General features: G+C 41.3%; 1 protein-coding gene across 3 annotated transcripts in view; it reads right to left on the bottom strand.

Annotated features, from left to right (window-relative positions):
* The window catches only part of LOC121593765, a 94,727-nt gene that overhangs the window by 46,334 nt on the left and 26,124 nt on the right, over window positions 1–22,269 (bottom strand). For 2 of the 3 annotated variants that reach the window (XR_006004838.1, XR_006004839.1), the window contains exon 1: window positions 456–809. The exons of the other annotated variant lie outside the window; for it this stretch is intronic. The gene's annotated coding sequence lies outside the window, so the exon portion shown is untranslated. Of the gene's footprint in view, window positions 1–455; window positions 810–22,269 lie in introns of those variants that run through there. 3 annotated transcript variants of the gene reach the window in all.

The raw sequence follows: 22,269 nt of genomic DNA on the forward strand, positions 1-22,269 counted from the left end.
CCGAATATCTCGGATTAGGGAGGAGACAACGCTGATGCTTCTGTCAAACGCTATTTCGTCTCATATTACGAAAATTAGAATGATTTGAATGGTTTAACCATTATATAAAAAATATTATTTGATATTGTTTCTACATAACCTGTATAATTACATTGACAGATAAAATCGGATGCGACGATCCAACGGAATCAATTTTTTTATTCCGTCGTACGACGAAATCGCACGTCCGTCGTTATCTGTAAAATCCCATATAAATCTCGTCCGATAAGATCGCATCGGATGAGTGCTGCCACGGTCCTGAATGTAATATGCTGTAATACAAAACACATTTCACATTCCACTCACGTCTTTTAGTTATTTTAACGGTACAAACTATGGTCCTACATCTAGTATGTTGGCATTGAATAAATGACGTGTTATTTATTATGGTACCAAACAATTCCTAAAAAATTTACCTGATATGATTGCTTAATGCATACAACTTCACGAAAACTGCGTCGCTTTATCCATCACAAACAAAAATGCACCACGATTTGCAATACGTCAACTATTTCAAAAACAGCTTATGTATTTTTCTCAATCGACACAAACGGATACTTTTACTGGTAAAATTGCCTTTGCTCTACTCTTGTACCCTGTTCATTCGTTTCGTTAAATGCAACTTCAAGTTTCAAACAAATTACAAATTGCGTATAGTAAATGCGCAAAATGTCCAACTGATGCCAATTGACCGTGCTGCCAACTGGACCCAAACATTTTCAGATGACCCCGCTCAAGGTGTATGAGTATGACAAGGTGAAGTTGTAAAAGCAAATTCACATTCTGACCAGAGTGACCAGATATAGCGATTTATCTGTATTCCTATCGATTTTTTATATGCCTACCGAAAATCACAGATTTTCTCATAATAATGACCAAAAAGTCGTAAAACCATTTCCCAAATGATTTTATGCAGTAAACTCCACTTGAAATATGGAAATCAATAGCGACCAGAACCAGAAGTTCAACACTGACAACTAAGGCCCGTGCTTGTACCACCGACAAACCGACATGACACTGGCGTTACAAAAGTGTCCCACACGAAAGTACTGTCATTTACCAGTGAGGCGAACAATTCTATCAAAGTAAGCTCTGTTCACTGCTGCTTCGATGTAAACAACTTTTCTAAATACAAATGGCGAAGGAAGTGTGAGGCAAGATTTTGTGAGAATTATTGGACAAAACACCCAGGAAAATCATTTTATAAGTTTCCAAGTCAATGCAAAAGATGTGAGAAGTACATAAAACAATACGCATTGGAATTTGCGAAGAAAAACAAAAAGGGGGTTTAGCAGTTTCTTCTCTGTGTCAGTGTAGTAAGCGAATCATTATAGAGATGGCGCTAGTGTTTAACGTATTTTCATTTGAAATAAGGAGACAACTTTTGAAGCTCATTTTGTTCGAAGTGTCACGTCGGTTTGTCGGTGCTTGTACTTCGTAAGATGCGATGAAATTGGATGTGCTGCTAAAATTTTATATCGTATTTCCCAAGCGAAATTTTTCGGGGATAATGAACACAAATTCATTCCATCTCTTTCTATTCATTAGCCCTCACACGCATCGATGAGCTTTTACACATCTCTATGTTCATTGTGCTATATTTGAAGGGATTAAAACTTATAGATAACGATTCATGTTCATGAAGTAGTTATGGTCCAATGGTAATGGTGTTATCTTTGTACGATGGTTGACATGAGTTCAATTCAATTTTTATTGTTTTCATTGATAATTTAAAGTATTATTTTATTTTTAAAACATCCAGCTCTAGTGAATTCAGACCCCTTAACGCATTGTTAGAAGTGCGTGTTATATGGTCAATCTGATATTTTTATTTTATTTTTTATTTATTTTTATTCATTTAGTATCAGTACCCCTTCATACAACAAAACCAGCAAATAGCACGTTAATAAAAAAATATATAGTGGCGCAACTGGCAAAGAGGTTCGAAGTAGCACCACCGACAAACCGACGTGACACTTCGAACAAAATGAGCTTCAAAAGTTGTCTCCTTATTTCAAATGAAAATACGTTAAACACTAGCGCCATCTCTATAATGATTCGCTTACTACACTGACACAGAGAAGAAACTGCTAAACCCCCTTTTTGTTTTTCTTCGCAAATTCCAATGCGTATTGTTTTATGTACTTCTCACATCTTTTGCATTGACTTGGAAACTTATAAAATGATTTTCCTGGGTGTTTTGTCCAATAATTCTCACAAAATCTTGCCTCACACTTCCTTCGCCATTTGTATTTAGAAAAGTTGTTTACATCTAAGCAGCAGTGAACAGAGCTTACTTTGATAGAAGTGTTCGCCTCACTGGTAAATGACAGTACTTTCGTGTGGGACACTTTTGTAACGCCAGTGTCATGTCGGTTTGTCGGTGGTAGCACTAGCGATGTGGTTGGTAGCATCAAGGATGAAGCATGAGCATGAATTGGAACATGAGGGGAGGGAATGAATCCGAATGTACATTTCTATTTTTAGTTCTTTTTTGCATGGGTTCATCCTATACGTGTGTTCACTATCTAAGAAAATGGTAAGTATTTCGTTGATGTTTTCGGGGATAATTCGTTAACGAACTATCCCCGAAAAGACCAGCAAAAACCAGCGTTGTCGGGAGCTTGGGTTGACAGATAATAAAGGTACCTCTTATACGCGGATTCAGAGATACGCGGTTTTCCAAATTTGACAGTTTTTTGAGCAAATTGTATGGAATTGACACATCCATTTTGAAATACCAAATAATTTCCGTATTGAACGAATGTAAAATACTATTTAAAAAGGATTGATTCAGTAGAAACATATCAGATAATTAATTTAGTGGCGAAAACCACCCCCTACGTGCAAAATTGCACGAAAATTTGTGATATTTTGGCTGGAAATCACGAGATTCGACTTATGCGGAAATTCGAGATACGCGGTATTTTGCTACCGTTTTCGGTCTCCATTAACCGTGTATATCGGGGACCGCCAGTATGTGTAGGGTTCATAATAGAACTTTAAGGCTTGTTAAGAACGTGTACCGAACTTTGAGGAACTTTATATCTTTTTAATGCATAACATCGATACGAGGTGGTTTTTGTCAAAGTGTCAAAGGCTGGTGCCCTCAAACATCTCATTGCACAAAGTAGATAAGTTAAATGAAGAAGAATTATTGAGTGAAGTGATTGTGATGTTTTAGTAGACTATCTAAAATTATATGAAATTCAAGAGTTTTTAAAGTTGTAAAATAAACATGCAGATAAAAAAACATGCATCGTGTTGTTTATTTCAATGATGACGCCTTGCTTGAACATAAAACGCAAACAAAAATAATCCCTGGCACCTGGCATAAGGAAGCTGTTTAAGCGCTGTTTGAAAGATCCACCTGGAACTTTGATGCAGTTTATCGACTGCAAAAGGCGTGTTGAAGCAGCGATCATTAGCAGATTAGCACCCCCCCCCCCCCCCCACCACCCGTTTCCACTTAACACTTCTAAAGATACCGTAAACTACCGATACTAATTCAACACTTACCGAAACCTACAAATAAAATGTTGGTTTTCCTAAAGAAATCTGCCAAAATAATCTGACCACACAGATCCTGTCAAACAGTTTCGATCAATCCGTGAACTCGCATAAGGCTGCGCTCTGGCACCAATCGAACACGACATCCGACTCGAACAAACCCATATACCCGCTGCGCAAATTCGAGCAGTTTCCAGCGCAGAAAATGTACCAAAATCTGCGCTGGCCAGCGCAGATTTTGGCTGCTCTCCCGCGCTGGACTTCAGCGATTCCTGCGCAGGCCTGCGCCGGGTTACCGCCATCTGTTGGCGAAATGGACGAACTATTTATGGCGGCGGAGCTATAAAAAAAAACGGTCAAAAAATTTAAAAATATTGGCGCCCATTTTTTCGTCCGCTTCTTCTCCCTCCCTCACCCTGCCTTGCCTTACTTGCGCTTCAGCCCGTGCCTTCCGCCGCCAGCTGATTGGGTGTTGTGGCGTATGCGTTGATTCTCATATGTGCATTGCGGTTGTGTATTGTTATTGGTGGGTGTTAGCATTAATTAATTTGTGTGTGACCTTGAGACGATGCGGGAGAAGCTGGATTGGGATTCAAAGTGTTTTCGGTGTATTGATGGTGTAGGGGGTTTTGGGGTTAGATGTGATATGCACTTTTAACTGTCCGAACACTATATATGTTTGTAAGATGTTGTTAATTCACAAGTTTATTTCACTTTAGAACAGATTGGTCAGAACGCGACTTTTTGGGTCTGAGGTCAAAATGCGACCTGTTGGTATGGGGATCAGAACGCTACTTGTTGGAACGGGGATCAGAACGCTACTGATCGGGTCAGAGTTCAGAACGCGACTGATTAAGCTGATAATAATTCTCTCGGTCAGCGCGTTGCGCTCTCTCGTCGAGCAGCGCACGGCGACAAGATTAAGTTCCTTCTCTCTCTCCTTCTCTCTCTCTCGCGCGCACGTATGCTAAACGGAATACGATTTCCTCAACATCCTCCCCCCCGTTGAATCACCAAGAGATTCAACACTCCTCTGAAGTAGTCTGGCTGATTGGAAGGACGCAAAGCTTAGAGATAGTCCTTTTGAATTCACCATCCTTAGTTCTAACAAAAACTACTCGGACGTTTCCATCCGCTCCTTTCACGATGTCCGTTACTCGCCCTAAACACCATTTACGCGGGGGAAGATTATCTTCCTTCACCAAAACCATAGTGCCCAGGGTGATGTTATCTCGCTGTTTAGTCCACTTGGTCTTAGGATGAAGGCCCGATAGGTAGTCCGATGACCATCGATTCCACAAGCGGCGCAGAAACTCTTGAACCTGCTCGTAACGGTCCAGTCGGTTGATAGGTCTCGACTCGTAAGATGGTTCCGCAAGTCCCACGATAGAGCGGTGTATTAGGAAATGTGCCGGGGTCAGAGCTTCATAGTCGTTCGGGTCAGAAGACATCGGGGTAAGCGGCCTAGAATTCAAACAAGCTTCGATTTGGGTTAGCAAGGTAGTAAATTCTTCGTAAGTAAGAATGGCGTTTCCGATGGTGGGTTTGAGATGAGCCTTAAATTACTTTACAGCGGCTTCCCACAATCCGCCGAAATTGGGGGAACGCGGAGGTATGAATTTGAATTCGATACTGTCGTTGGCACATGATTTGATAACGGTCTGTTGAAACTGCTGAGTTTGAAATTGTTTTGCTAATTGTGCCACTTCTCGAGAAGCTCCAATGAAGTTTTACGCGTTGTCACACTCGATCAGCTGTGGTCGACCACGTCGTGACACGAAACGTCGAAGGGCGGCCAGGAAGGCGTTGGTAGAGAGATCTGCAACCATCTCTATATGTACTGCTTTTACGACCAGACAAACGAAGATAGCTACATAGCCCTTGACTGGTTGAGCTTTTCGATTAGGATGTTTGTAGAAAATAGGACCACATAAGTCCACTCCAGTCCGTAAGAAGGGTAAGGTTGGTGTGACACGTTCTCGCGGCAGGTCTCCCATGAGCTGTTCCAGCGTTGTTGTTCGATTTCGAAAACAGCTCACACAGGAATGAACTACTCGGCGAGCCAGGTTCCTTGCTCGAAGCGGCCAGAATTTCTCCCTTAGAAGAGAAATTAGTAATGTTGCTCCGGCATGTTGGTAACAAAAATGGTAATGATTAGCAATCAACATTGAAAGAGGATGCCCAGCTGGCAAAATCAGAGGATGTTTCCGGGACGGAGACACATCAGCATGACGAAGTCTCCCGCCAACATACAGTAAATCATCGTCCAGGTATGGGGTAAGCGATTTCAGACGGGAATTAGAATCAACTTGGCCAGATTTTTGCAGACTTAAAAATTCGGCACCAAAAACTTCTTTTTGAGCCATTCGTACAAGACATTTGGTTGCCTCTTGAAGTTCTTGTAGAGTGAAGTACGGGTAAAGACGTTTATCTTTGTTAGCTGGTTTGATGTTGTACAGGAAACGACGTATCCATGCAACACGTTGCTGCAGTTTGGGGTAAGATGAGTACAACAAAAATATGGGATTCGTTTCGATGGTCTGGTTAAGTAGTACGGTTCGTTCTTCTAGCACTTCACTGCTAGTTTGATGATCAGGTAAATGTTGCTGAATCGGCCAAAACTCTGATGACTTAGTCAACCAGTCAGGACCCTGCCACCACGATTGACAGCATGCCAGTTGATCAGGATTCGCTCCACGAGATATAAAATCTGCGGGATTTTGTACGCCAGGAACATGGTGCCAGTTATCAGAAGTCAGGTGTTGAATGTCAGATACACGGTTTGCTACGAAGTTCTTCCAGCGTGATGATGGCGACGACAACCAGTGTAAGACGATGGTGGAATCTGACCAGAAATATGTTGTAAGATCGGCTTGTAAGGATGTACGTACCTTTTGATAAAGTTGAGCGAGCAAATGAACAGCACACAACTCCAATCTGGGCAAACTTTACTTTCGCTCCTTCTTTGAGTTTCCTATGGGTGCCACACGTGATTTGGAAACAAGTAAGTTAGATGATATGTTTCCGGACTGATCTACTGTACGAACATAAACGCATGCTCCATAGGCCTTTTCGGACGCGTCGCAAAAGCCATGAAGCTCTACGCATACGGGTTTGGATGTAGACATCACCCATCGAGGAATAGTAAGATCATGCAGTTGCGCCAGATTGTCACGGATGAACAACCATCGTTGCTCAAATACATTAGATAATGGTTCGTCCCAACTGATCTGTTCCTTCCACAGATCCTGCAAAAAGAGTTTAGCTAGCAAGATTAGGGGCCCGACCAATCCCAATGGGTCGAATAAGCGTGATGTATCTGATAGTACGGTACGTTTCGTGATAAGGTTGTGATCAGGCCATTTAGGTGCATCGATGATGAATTTGTCGCTCGTGGTATCCCATTTCAAACCGAGAGTTTTTATAGGTTTTGATGATTCGTCAAGCTGTAGGATGGATCTTTCGTCTTTAAGCTGTTTAGGAATATTTGCGAGAAGTTCTGTGGCGTTAGACGCCCATTTGTGTAGACGAAAGCCAGCTGAATCGAGCAACGAAATTAGTTGACTGCAGAGTAAATTACCATGTTCGAGATCGTTTACTCCTGTCAACAGATCGTCCATGTAAAAGTCTCTGTTGAGCACTTTTGAAGCAACAGGGTGTGTATTTTCACTTTCTTTTGCAAGTTGGGTTAAGCATCGGGTCGCTAGATACGGTGCAGCTGAAGTACCATAAGTAACTGTTTTCAGTTGAAATATTTGTACCGGTTTATCTGTATCAGATTTCCAAACTATGCGCTGTAACGGACGGTCTGATTCGTGGACTAATATTTGCCGATACATTTTTTCTATGTCGGCTACCAACGCATATTTCGACATACGGAATCTTAGAATGATTGTGATTAGATCGTCCTGCACTACCGGTCCTACCATTAACGCATCGTTTAATGATACACCTGTATCAGAACGACAAGAAGCGTCAAAAACTACACGTAGTTTTGTGGTTAAGCTGTCTGGACGAAGTACACCATGATGAGGTAAGAAATAGGACGGTTCGGTTTCGGTTTGAAATATTTGTTCCATATGACCTAGGTTCAAATATTCTGTTAAGAAAGCACTGTATGCTACCTTCAATTCAGGTTGTTTAATAAATTTGTTGTTCAGTTGGTCATCGCGGTATGGTAAGAGTTTCCCAACTGGGTAAGTACGTTCGGTTTTATGGGTAAGCGAACAACAAATCTGCCATTTGAATCGCGTTTGTATGTATTGATAAAATGTTCTTCGCATGTCGTTTCTTCTACCGACATACCTTTTTTGCTTTGACATGATTCGAGCTCCCAAAATCTTGCCACTTGCTCTTCAATGCTACAAGCATGAAAAGCATTCGAGGTTTGTGCGTAAGGCGTATGATCAATTGGTGGGTGTCCAGCAACCACCCAGCCAAGGCAAGTATTCTGCAATACGGTTTTGCTGTTTGGAAGTTTAATTAAGCCTTCTTGTATGATGTCATAAAACAAATCGATACCGATAAGCATATCTATTTGTCCAGGTTGGTAAAAGGTTGGGTCAGCAAGTTCGATATTTGATGGCAATTCCCATGAGGAAATGTCTATGGGACTGCTAGGAAGCTCACGAGTTATTTCCGGAAGTATATGACATTTTACGATTGCCTTGAAATCTTTGTGCCGTGATTGAATGTCTAAATTTGCGTAACTTTGCGACACCAGGTTAGTTTTGCCGATTCCGCCAATGCGATGCATTTCGCGATGTTTTTGCAAGCGAAGACGATGTATCAATCGTTCAGTTACAATATTCAATTGCGCACCGGAATCGAGCAATATGCGTACAGGTAAGGGTTTACCGACTGAGTTAGAGACAGAAACTATCGCTGTTTGAAGTAATATTTGTGCTTGTTTCGGTATGATTTGGGTTGGCTGCGTTATCATCGATACGTGAGAATAAGAAGTGGACGGTTCAGGGTTTAATTGTGTGCGATCAGAATGTGAAACCGACGTGTGTGGTTCTTGTGTTCGTGGAACAGTAACAGAAGGAGATGGGGCTGGCTGCGAAACATTTTCCGCGTGCAGCATTGTATGATGTTTCAATCCACAAACCCGGCAAGAACTCGAACTGCATTGGTTCAGTCGATGATTTGAAGAAAAACAGTTGAAACACAAGGCTTTGTTTTTTACCAATTCTTTTCGTTTCGAAACTGGCATTTGTCTGAAGACGGGACAAAGAAATGGCGAATGCTTAGTTTGAGAACAAAACACATACTTGTTCAAGTCGAGTGTTGCTGCGTGAACGGTTTGCACTTTTCGGCCGAAATCTCTGGCATGTTCTTTTGATCGATTTGTGTCAATTGGTTTGAGCGAGACAGATAGCTTGTTTACGGATTGCAACGTATGACAATGATTTCGAAGAAATTCGACCAGCTCGCTGTACAATGGTATGGTTTTGTTGCTGCGCGTTAACTCCCACTGTCTCAGCGTGGTAGGATCAAGAAGAGAGGTAAGACGAAAAACGAGAAGGGTACTCCAGTGCTCCGTTTTTTCTCCCTCGCTTTGCAACAGGCGCAGATTTCGTTCGAATTCGTTAACAATACTGTTGAGCGTTTCGGCACACTCCTTTTTGGAGGCGGGAATCTCGAACAGCGCATCGCAATATGCTTTGATAAGAAGATATTTGTTTTCGTATCGATCGGTAAGAAGTTTCCAGGGAACGGCGTAGTTAGCGGATGTGATCGGAATGTTTTCTATTGTTCGTTTTGCTTCCTTTGTTACGGTGGTCAGCAAATATGATAGTTTGTCGCTATCGGACAACTGGTCTGATGAATCGATCATGGAACAAAATGCGTTACGAAAAGGTGGCCAATCTCGAATGGTTCCATCAAAACTGGGCAATTTTAGTTCGGGAAGTTTTACACGGTTTGATTTAACGCATGGCTTTTCTCGATCGGGATCACTTTTTGTTAATTGAATGTTAGGAGTAAGAGCCAACATACCTTGTTGTATGTTTACCTTCAGATCAAAAATCCTGTCATCGAAACTGCTATAGCGCTCTTCTGCCAGCTTGTACTTAGTTTCATCAGTTTCTTCAAATAACACAGAAAACACGGCTGCTGCTTCGGAAGAAAGTTCGTTTAGTCTTACCGCAATCAGCTTGAGTGCCGTAACGTCCGTTTTCCTCTGGTTGTAGTTGGCCTCCATGCGATCTAACTGCCGAAATAGGTGGATCAATTGGCGTTCAGCCCTTGCGATGTCATCGAGGATAGGGAACACATCTGAAACGCTGTCCTCGTTCTGGTTTGCTCCGTTCGCGTCTGGCGCCCTTGACGGTCCAGGCAAAGCCTCCTGCTCCCTTGACGGTCCAGACACAGCCGCCGGCGAACGAATTAACGACATTTTAACTGGTTAGATAAGCACTTGTAATGTTTGTTAAACGTTCACTTTTTTGTCACTTTTACGGGTTCGTTGGAAACTTCACTTTTTTACACCTTTTAGTTCGCTTTCACACGGTCAGGGTTCGATTAACGTTTAAGAAAGACACACACTTTCTTGATCAGGGGTTAGATTATGTTTGTCACAACACTTCTGGGTTAGTGGTATGAACACGTTTCATAAAACACTTCCGTCACGTTTTGGGTTAGCGGTATGAATATGTTCGATTAAACACTTCCGTCACTTTCTGGGTTAGCGGTATGAATATGTTCGATACGATCACTGGTATGGGTAAGATACAACACTTCTGATGCAATACTTTTTCAAGCGGTAAGAGGTATGCGGTCAGGGGTAAGCGGTACGCGATCAAAAGTAAGCGGTATGAATAGGCGTTGTGCCGTTAGCGGTTCGCGATCTGCGGTAAGCGGTAAGCGGTACGAGGTCAGAAGTAAGCGGTAAGAGAATGCGTTTTGGGGTAAGCGGTCGGCGTGCTACCGTTAGCGGTAAGCGGTTCGCGTTCAACGATAAGCGCACTACGGTAAGCGGTTCGCGGTCAGCGGTAAGAGTAAGAAGAAGTGTCACATTCGGATCTAAGAACCACAAAATGTGACACATTCGGATCGAAGGACCAAACTTTTATGTAGGGGGTTTTGGGGTTAGATGTGATATGCACTTTTAATTGTCCGAACACTATATATGTTTGTAAGATGTTGTTAATTCACAAGTTTATTTCACTTTAGAACAGATTGGTCAGAACGCGACTTTTTGGGTCTGAGGTCAAAATGCGACCTGTTGGTATGGGGATCAGAACGCTACTTGTTGGAACGGGGATCAGAACGCTACTGATCGGGTCAGAGTTCAGAACGCGACTGATTAAGCTGATAAGAATTCTCTCGGTCAGCGCGTTGCGCTCTCTCGTCGAGCAGCGCACGGCGACACGATTAAGTTCCCTCTCTCTCCTTCTCTCTCTCGCGCGCACGTATGCTAAACGGAATACGATTTCCTCAACAGATGGTTTATTTTATTTCGTGCCGCTGCTGATGAGACCATTCGATGCCCCTGCCAATTGAGGGTGAAGAAGCCTATTTAAAACAAGCGTAGGAGAACGTCTAACACTAATCTAATATTTTTCAATTTGAACATGTTTGATGCTTCAACGATGCCTTTATGCATCATGTAGCATAGTGTATAGTGGTTATAATTTTTTTTTTAATTTGCCGAAATCTGTCTCCAGTTTTTGGGTCTCGACACACACACACACGCACACAGCGCGGGGAAAGTGACCGTTCACTCTATCATGCCGCGATCCCCCACCCCGCCCAGTGCTTTGGATGAGGATGCGCTACAAGATAGCTGAACAAGCCGTTCTACCGACAAGCAAGGCCGTGCTCGCTCGTGCGAGGAGGGGGGCGGGGGGTTCTGGTGGGGGGTGCGTGCTTGCGTTCGCGCTTTCGTGGGTGCGTGCTTGCGTTCGCGCTTTCGCGGGTGCGTGCCCGCGTGCACGCGTACGTGCATGTGTGCGTGCGTGCGTGTGTGCGTGCGTGCTCGCGGGCATGTGTGTGTGTGTGTGTGGGAGAGAGTTTGTGCGCGCGTGTTTGTGTGATTGTGTGTGTGTGTGCGTTTGGAAACCCCAAAACTATTTGATTCTGATGCGTACATTTTCATCCGCTGCGGCTACAAAGTCCATGCATTTTCGATTTCGCTACCTGAGAGACAACACAACCATTGGCATTGGCATCTTTGCGATGGGCTCTGCTGTTGGGGGTATTAAAAAGACACACGATCTAAGCAAACGTGCGTGCGATATGTTGCACATTTATTTCTAATTCAGCTAGCGGACGCAAGTGGAAACAACATTTTGAATTGAATTCATACAAAAGAGGATTCTGAATTTGTTTATTATGGTACGCGTATGGTGCTGCACATGTCCGTCCAGAATCTGGTGGCTTGTTGGTTTGGAGTAATTACCATGACGCCGATTGACCGGCAATGCCTTGGAATGGGTTCGGATCGGTAGGTTCATGTTTTGGTCGAGTGCATTCCGTGTATTTGTCTCGTCACAGCGGTAGCCCGGCAGCAACAAAGTCAAGACAAACTCTTACCCGGGTGTGGACTGCTATGTCAAGTTCTTTTTATTATTATTATTATTATTATTATTATGATTATTATTATTATTATTATTATTATTATTATTATTATTATTATTATTATTAATATTATTATTATTATTATCATTATTATTATTATTATTATTATAATTATTATTCTTATTATTCTTATTATTATTCTTATTATTATTATTCTTATTATTATTATTCTTATTATTATTATTCTTATTATTATTATTATTATTATTACTATTATTATTACTATTATTATTATTGGCGTAACAGCCAACGCGATCATGCCGGCCTTTTCAGGACTTGAGTACCACGTAGCCGGAGCCGGTGACTAATCCCTTGCTACGACGGACGGTCCATACGCGTTTAGAACCCACGACGGGCTTGCAGATGTGCGGAATGATGGCGGTGCTGCGGGCCCGCTCCTATCCAGTGTGCAACTTGCATACTGCCACACTGTCTCCTGTCCGGTGCATACGCAGCAGGCAGGGGGAAGGATGCACCTCCATGATAGAAAAAAACACCGTCATGAACCAGCGGTGGATCTAACGGTAGGCGGACTAGGCGGTCACCGAAGATCTCTAGTCTGTAGTATGCCGTATGTCTACAAGTGGACAGAGTATTAGCGACAAGGGCCCCCGGAAAGATGGTCGTTAGGGCTCCGTGGCTGGAGAACCATTTGCACCTCCCCCCATGGCGACAATAATTTTAGGGCCTGTGACCGATGATCGTAGGGGTCCTATGGCCACACACCCCCCCCTCATCCGCTGGAAATTTAAGTATACTGTTCTATCTTCCTACAGCTGTGTGTCAGTACTCCCTGCTCCCGGTCATCAGTTACCATTGACAGGGGCCTCAATTCGTCTTTCCGCCTGTCATGAACACCTTCCTTTCTTTGAGCGATGGATCATAACATTCCGGAAGAAAGCACATTTGGCGAAAGTGTTGCACACACACGCACGCTCACACCCACGCGCAGACGGCTCAGGATATCTATGTAATCTACAACATACGAAAGCAAAAGCTTAGTGTAACAAAGTTATGGTTAATGCTTAACACGTTCAGATCGATGGCAGGCCCTACTGCCTGCCAGTGAACTTTCCAGCCTGCGTTCTAGGTGCTGATGGAAAGGAAAGTTGATGAAAATCAGCGCCGGGCTGAACGTGTCAATGCGAATTAGAGTTCTGCGCGATGCACAACAAACCCTCCTGCGTGAACTAGCGATTCCATAGTCATTTTTACGTGGCAGCTTTTGAACTCATTGCGCTTTTTTGGTTTGATTTGTGAAAATGCAACTTCATCGCCGCAATGTTTGTCAACGGCCTTTTTAAGCGCCACAACAGCTCGCGAGCATTGACCACACGCGAGAAAGAGAATGCGCTATGGAGGGAAAAAGCACGGAAGACGGCTGACAGCGATTGGCTGTCTGACGCACCAACACATCCAAACCTTCGACAGCGCGCTCCGGCGAGGGGTATGAGGCGAAGCCAGGGATGGGTAGCTCGAAACGCTGCTCGACAAATTTGCCGTTGGAGGGAAAAAGATGGCATGATAAAATTCTCCGAACGGCATGATTTCTTCCGTCGCTTTGCACAGCGGGTTTTCTGCGCTGGAAACTGCTCGAATTTGCGCAGCGGGCAGGCTTAAAACTGGCTTAAAGAGCAAGCGATATTGCAGAGTTTAAGCTTATTATAACAGTTGAAATATCAGAGTGAAGCGATTTTTCTGATGCCATTTTGGATTCTACAGTGTAACCCTGAAGGATAAAGTTGTGATTAACCCTAGTGACGATTTTGGCGAAAAGAAAACCATAAAACAGATACCAAGTGCAAGATAGTGGATAGAGATTGGAAAAAGGGAAAAAAAGAAGAAAAAGAAATTCTATTGAGGGGGTATTCCCCTCAATAACTATTTTGGCCTACTAGATGACCAAAGCGAGCCCAGAAGGAAAATAGGGAAAAATCCGAGAAGACTGGCACTAACCAATGACACAGAAGAAGTAAAGGTCTTCATGCTGATGGAAACAGTCTCAAAAACACAAGACCTAAGCCGGATAAACCCGTTCCTAGCAGCAAAAGTGATGTATAACGCAATTGGCACAAAAGCACTATCGGTGAACATATTGAAAGACGGAAAACTACTCATCAAAGTAGCGAATCAGAAACAAGCTAACAAACTGGCAACAATAAAAAAAATCTCTGATGGAAGAAACGAAACCACGGTAAAAGCCTACGAACACCCCACCCTGAACTTAAGTAAGGGAGTGATCCGATGCCCAGACATTGAATATCTCACAGAGGAAGAACTGCTTGAGGGACTTGTCGTGATCGATGGACATTTTTCTTTCACAATACACTTTATTTCTCTTTTATCAAAACTGTTCTTTTTCTTTATTTCCTCGCTTTCAACCTCCCCACAACCTTACTACGATCGATCAACCACAAGACTGACGTCCGTCTTCTCCAACTTCCTTTACTTTCCGGTTTCGCCCGGCCTGTCTTGCGCTTGACGCTTTTTCGCCTTTTCAAGCAAATTGCTTGATTAATTAATTAAATATTTTCTTGCAAGTGTAATTCGATTTTTGTTTTGAATATTATTATTAACCGTTCCTATCAGTATCAATCCTTCTCATTCAATTGATATATTAGTTCATCGCCTGCTTCCTTTTTTTATATTATTTTTCCGCTGTCCTATCTCAATCCCTACAGGACTAAAGGAACAAAAAGTAGTAGAAGTAGTCATAGTGAAAAGGAAAACTGTACAAACACCACGAAAGGTACCACGTGTAGTGGATTTCGGTCTTTACCCTGTAAAGATGGAACTCTACGTCCCCAGGCCTATGCGATGCATAACGTGCATGAAACTGAGTCACACAAAAAAATGGTGCCAAAAAGAAAAAATATGCGCGAACTGTAGTGAAATTGATCACAAAGATCAATGCAAAAAACACAATGTGTGTCATGCGGGGAAGCCCACCACACTCTAAACAGGAACTGCCCGGTATTCGTTGATGAAATGGAGATCAGCAGAATAAAAACAGAGAATAAGGTAACGTATGGGGAAGCAAGACGTATTCGGAGACGCCAATGTCCTGGCATCCCAAGAGTCTACAATACAGAAACATCTTACGCATAAAAAACAAAATCTCCTACGGGTAAAACAAACACTACCACAACAAAAAAAGTGAGTACAAAAATCCAAACTCCGATAAAAAATAACACAAATAACACAGAAATCCGGGCAACTCACACCACAGAAAACACCACACTTAAAGAAAACAAAACCTACAACACAGAAATACAAAATACCAACTCACCTAACGAACAGACAAACACCGTTAACGAAACATACACACCAACAAAATACACAGAAGACTCAGAAGAATCCATCGATGTAGATGGAATAAACGCAACACCAAAAACCCCCACAATGATTGTGGAGGAATACATCATAACGAACGCACAAGCAGGAAACACACCTGAATTCAATAATTACCAAATCATACCTAAAAACGACTAACCCATCCAACACCCCATAATTATCCTATTAACATTCACACTGCTACAAGGGAATGTACAAGGATTAAAAAATAACAAAGAAGAAATCAGAGAATTACTGATAAAAAAAACATACATATAGCCTGTCTCCAAGAGACATGGTTGGATAAAAAAACATCTGAAACACTAAAAATCTAACACTATCAAGTGATCCCCGATAACAGGGAAGACGGCTATGGAGGAGTGGTGATACTAATACGTAACGGTATTAACGTAAAAAAAATCCCAATAATAGCTTCTAACCCCTACATACAAGCAACAGCGGTCCACACTACACAAACGGGATGGATACAGTCATTATCCGATATACGCTATCGTACGGGACCGAGCGCAATAGCGTATCTCGAGTTTTCGCGTATAGCGGATTTGTATGGAAAAATAGTTTACACTACCAGTTCGAGGGTTGAAAAATATCGCCACAGAGTTTTGCATTAAAGTTTTTTGTTGTAAAACAGGTATCTTTTGCAAAAATTTAATCCAAAATGCAAAAAGAACATTAAGGAAATTCAAAAAGAGCATAAAATATTCCAAAGTATTGAAATATTTGCAAAAAACACATGGAGCTGTCAAATTTAGAGCAATCGCGTACTGCGAATTCGCGTATATCGAGTATCGCGTACTGCGGATAATTGCTGTATTTGCATCTGTGTACGTCAAACCAAAAACACCAAGTTCAGAGTTCGTAACGCTATTAACCCTTCTGTTTACAACCCTCAACAAATATCCAAAGGTTATAATAACGGGAGATTTCAACTCACACCATAGGGAATGGGGAAATCACTACAATGATACGAAAGGTAACAACCTACTAAACATGATAAACGATACTAACTTTACTGTGATCCATAACATCGAACATACATTTATGAACCCTAACCCTAATAAAATAAACACGGCTATCGACCTGACAATCACAAAAATAACAGTGGCACCAAATATAAAAAGAACGGTATCAGACATACAAGTTGGCAACAGTGGACACAGAATAATCTACACACAAATAAACACAATTAAATCTCCTCCATACCAACGATTTATATATAATAGAAAAAATAGATAAGGAAATCACCTTACTACCGGGGAACGAAAGTACGGACATAAACAGCATCACCAAAGATATTAATAGGATAATCTTAAGAAATAGAAGTAAAACCACCTTAGAACCTAAGTCATGGTGGTCAGAAGAAATTAAAATAGCGTGGGAAAAAAATGCGAATCTCGGAAAATTTTTAACCAAAGCAAAACGATAACAAACCAAATAGAGTATAAGAGAGATTCAGCCAAATTCAGATACTTAAGAAACCTAGCCAAAGCAAAAAGAATAGAAGATAAACTGGAACTAATCAACACGCAAACAAAGATGGAGGATCTCTGGGACCTCATGGGATGCTTCAAAGTGAAACCCAGGAAAGAAAATAATATAGAAAAAGACAAAAAAATGGCAAACGAATTTTTAAACATACACTTTGGACCAACAAAACAAAAAAACACAATACGAACCCCTCACTTCATCAGTGACAAAACCCTACTGGACAAACATAAATGGGATAACATACTCAAATCCAAAAAAAATTCATCCCCAGGCATAGACAAAATATCATACAACACACTAAAAATACTAAACAACAATAACTCAACCGCAATCATAAACGACATCAACAGAATGTACCAAACAGGAAAAATAGAAAAAAAAACTAAAAAAGTAAAAATAATCGCCATCGAAAAACCTGGAAAAGACAATACCCTAGCTGAAAATAACAGACCTACAGCCTTACTCCCAACCATAACAAAAGTTGCAAACACAGCCGTACTACACAACCTAAACTATGTTATTGAAAAATATGACCAATTACCCAACAGAACCTTTGGATTCAGAAAAATCGGGCCACAACATCCGCTGTTGATTGGATTGTTAACACAATCAAGTACAACTTGAGGAAAAATATGCACACTGGGGTGATTTTTATTGATGTGATAAACGCCTACAACAGTGTGAAAGTTGACATCCTCGAAGAGATCCTCACCAGAAAAATGATATCCAGAGAAGATATCAGATGGATTGTAGGTTTCCTAAACAACAGATCGGTCGAAATCACATCTGAAGAGAAAAAAATAGTAGGAGAATATCCACGGGACTTCCGCAAGGTGACGTCCTGTCTCCCTTATTATTTAATATATATACAAGTGACTGCCATTGCTTAAATCAAAATAAGACTAAACTAATATAATATGCAGATGATTTTGCTAGAAAGCGGAATCACTGCCTCAGCAACAATAACAAAACTCCAACGAGCCCTAAACTCACTGCAAGTAACACTCTATAGCCTCAACCTAAAAATAAACATAGCAAAAACCAAGATAATGCAATTTCCCCAAAAAACAACAAGAAGCAACATAAAAATAGAAGACACCTACATACAACAAGTAACATCCCACCGATTTCTAGGCATAGACATTGACAACAACCTAAAATTCCACTCACATATCGATAAGCAAACCCTAATAGCACAACAAAAACTAAACTTCATTAAAGCAGTATGCAATAGATCTAGACACATCAACCCAGAAAAAACCATCCAACTACATCGGTCCCTAATAAGAGGAAGTTTGGAAAACGGAATATCACTCAGTAGTAACGCCAACAAAAAAAAAAAAAAAAACAAACTAAACACTATACTAAACCAATCACTTAGAAAAATCACTGGCTGCTAAAAAACCACCCCCCTGAACACGCTTCACGCAATAGCGGCAGAAACCCCATTCCACATAAGAACTACATATTTAATAGAAAAACAACTCGCCAAAGCAATAGCACATACAACATTCAACACAAAAAATCTAAGAAACCACCAAAACACGCCACGCTGGAATTTTACCACCCAAGAAAAAACATACATCTTAAACAGAAACATATACGACAAAATAGCCCACTACGAATATAATAACTCAAAAAATAGCCCATTCCAAACCACTATCAACCCGACCATCACATCCATCAACGACAACAACAAAAACCAAGACACAACTATGCTAAGACAAAAAAGCCTAGAAATCATAAACAAACAACAGGGCACAAAAATATACACAGATGGGAGCAAAACAGAAAACCTCTGAGGGATAGGTATATATATAGAGATTAACCAGAGAGAAATCATCACGGTATCAAAAAAAAATAGAACTCCCAGTATCAATCTGCACCACTGAACTATACGCAATAGACACAGCCTTACAAATAGCAATAAGTAAAAATATAAAAAACTGCACAATATACACAGACAGCAAAGCGGCATGTACGATTTTAGAGACCGCCAGAGAAGAACTATGTGTAGATGAAATAATAAATAGGATATTATTTAACCTAGAACTAATACAATGCAAAATTCAATGGATCCCGAGTCACGTGGGTATAATCGGCAATGAAAAAGCCGACAAACTAGCCAAGGAGGGTACAACACAACATGACACAATAAAAAACAAAATCAGATTAAGTGACGCCATATCAACATTTAATACAAAAGCCCAAAATGAAGCAAATGTTTGGTACACAACAATGAGCACAACAAAAGGAAAAAAATTCTTTAGGTACCAAACTACCCTGAACAAGAAAATGTGGCACTACAAGTTAAAAATACCTCCAAGAGACATAAAGACACTAAACAGACTTATTGCAGGACACGACTACAGCAACTATTGGCTAAACAAAATGAAACTAATAGATAACGGCACATGCAACACATGCCACGAACCGGACACCGGAACACACAGAGTATTTAAATGCCAAAATACGCTGCAGAAAGAAATACCCATAAAAAAATTAATGAACCAAACTTCATAGCAGCATGGAAAAAAAAGACACAAAAACCTTAAGGTTAATTATAGACTTTATTAACAATAACAGAATATCCTTCTAAAAGAAAAAAAAACAAAAACTCCTGTTGTGCACCAACTTGAAACACAGCAGAGAAGAAGAAGAAGAAGAAGAAGATGCCATTTTGAGAATTGTCATCACGTTGTGCACAAGCTAGCAGCCCAAAACAAGACATGCGTAATCTTCAATCCGTATCAAACAAAAAGTTTATTATAAAACACTCTTTCTCGTTTTTTTTGTTATTTTCCCGGCGTTTCTCCACTATTCTGATAGGGTAAATGTACCTATAGTGGTGGTAGTACCAATAGTGGTGGTATTGCACTAAAATGCGGTTCATACGGCAAATTAAAAGTATTTAAGATATTTACGTTAGTGTAAAATGTTCTTTAGCCTTTTACAAAGGGTTTTAAAGTTAAATGGGGCCATTCCGTTACTTAGTGACCGAAAAATCCATTATTTTGTGAAATGTGTCAACATTTTTCCAAAATCCTTAGGATTTCATTATGAAACTCATTTTTCTGTTAACGTTCTAAATGACCACATAACCACGCAATTAATAGTTTTTCAACATAACTGTTATGAAATGTTATTGTTTTACTAAAATTATTTGCCTTTCGACCATATTTATGTATTTTTAAGTTTTGTTTTACCATAGTGCCACTATAGGTACACAAAACAGGCTTGTTCCTATAGTGGTTATAGTTACAAAATCAATAAAAACAGGTCATTTTAGATTTTTTCGAGGATATTTTTGACATGTCGTACTGTTTTCACTAAAATAAGCAACAAAAATGAGTTTTATGCAGGTAATTTACCAAAAACAGGCCAAAATTCGCTTATATTGCTGTATGAAAAATTGACTTCAAATCAAGCACACACTTCCGGGTATAAGTTGACGACAGGTGTGATGCAGTACTTTAGTCAATAGTTTCATCGATCAAATTTATACATTTTTTTACGATCAAATTACGCAAGAAACCAATATTATGGCAGTAATCCTTGCTATTCATACGAACACAGCTTAAAAACTAAGTTTCATTGATATCATACACCGTTTTTGATGCATCTTTGTTTACCACCACTATAGGAACACAATACGACGATTATAGGAACCATACCACCATTATAGGTACAACGAAGCAGTCACAAAAATATGTATTTTTTCGTAAATTTGATGTATTTCATGGTAAAAATGGTTGTGATTGCGAAGATAAAACATTTTCCAGTTGCTATGTGTTAAAATATTCAGAAATTGTCCTTCCTGACACTTTAAATCCATTAAAACACATCGGTACCACTACGAATTGCACCACTATTGGTACATTTACCCTACTCCTGGATAGATCGTTTATTTCTTCTTACTCAGTGTTTTAGTTGTTGAACACCGAGGACGAAACTGCAAACTACTTTTTTGTCTGGCTTCTACCGAAGTTCTGACATAAACATCAACGCTTCAACACATCGTTGTTCACTCACACATCCATGTTTTCATGCGTTTATTTGAGGCAATGGGTTAAATCGAGCTGTTCACAAGGAGTTTAAGCTAAAAATGTAGAACAGTTGTCACCTGGGATCATATGGAGGTGCACTGTCAGACACAAACAAACAGACAAGACAAGCATGTCAAATCCCATACATTTTTCATGTTCGATGTCGTGTTCGATTGCTGCTACAGCACCGGGTAAGACACGGCTCTGGCACCAATCGAACAGGACCAACAAACACGAGTTTGTTCGAAAGGTGCTCTGTCACCTGTTCGTTGTCTTACCCAAGGTGTGTTTATTTAGAAGGTGAATTATTAGCGCGTTTGCCAGGCGCCATCATTGAAAATTTTTCAACTTTCTCTGACCGTATTAATACCGGATTCCGCTACCGTCACACAACTCCGACAGCTTTATGCCTCCAACGAGCCGGTCGCTCGTTCCCCCCGTACGGCGCCGCCCACCACCTCAGCGACGACCGGCTCGAGCTTGTGCAAACCACCAAGATGCCGCCATTTTGTGCCTTCCACATTACAATGGTGAAGACGATTTCGCACATGATGAAAATGTTGCGAACGCTGCCGCTTCGATGAAAAATACTACTGACGCCGTTTCCGCCCTTTCTTCTGCCCATGGTGTGGCCGCTGCCCTTCCCCGCGGCCCTGACGACATCGAGGCCCAATTTGAGAAGCTGCGACAACAGCAGCAGCTTGCTGAATTACGCCAAAAGGTGCACCAACTTGAAACACAGCAGCCAGCCGCCCTTTGCGTAATGGACTTTGAAGCTTTAATCGAGCCACTCGACGCCGATAAAAACCCCAATGTCACCCGTTGGTTCCGCGACTTGGAGCGTCTCTTCGCACTTTAGCGAGTGCACGATGCAGATAAATGTTTCTTCTCCCTTCGGCTTCTCACCAGCACAGCCGCTAACGTCGCAAAAGAACTTGCTGTCATCACTCATGACGAGTTGAAAGAAAGAGCTATTCGATAATCTTCACGTCGTTGCTACGCCCGAGTCCGTTTATAGCAAACTGTGTAACCGTCGATTGCGGCCCCAGGAATCCACTACTTGTTTGACATTCAGCGCATCGCAGGCCAAGCCAGTATCGCCGATTCAGAACTGATCCCGATCGTCATTGACGGCTTGGGAAGCCCGTCACTTACGTCGAGTTAGCAATTCTTCCCTCTTACGATGGACAACTTCCGAAAGAAATTGAAGCTTTTTGAATCTTGCGTCATCTTTGCACCACCAAGCCCC

This window comes from Anopheles merus, chromosome 2L (genome assembly GCF_017562075.2).
Source record: "Anopheles merus strain MAF chromosome 2L, AmerM5.1, whole genome shotgun sequence".
In the NCBI taxonomy this organism is placed as follows: domain Eukaryota; kingdom Metazoa; phylum Arthropoda; class Insecta; order Diptera; family Culicidae; genus Anopheles; species Anopheles merus.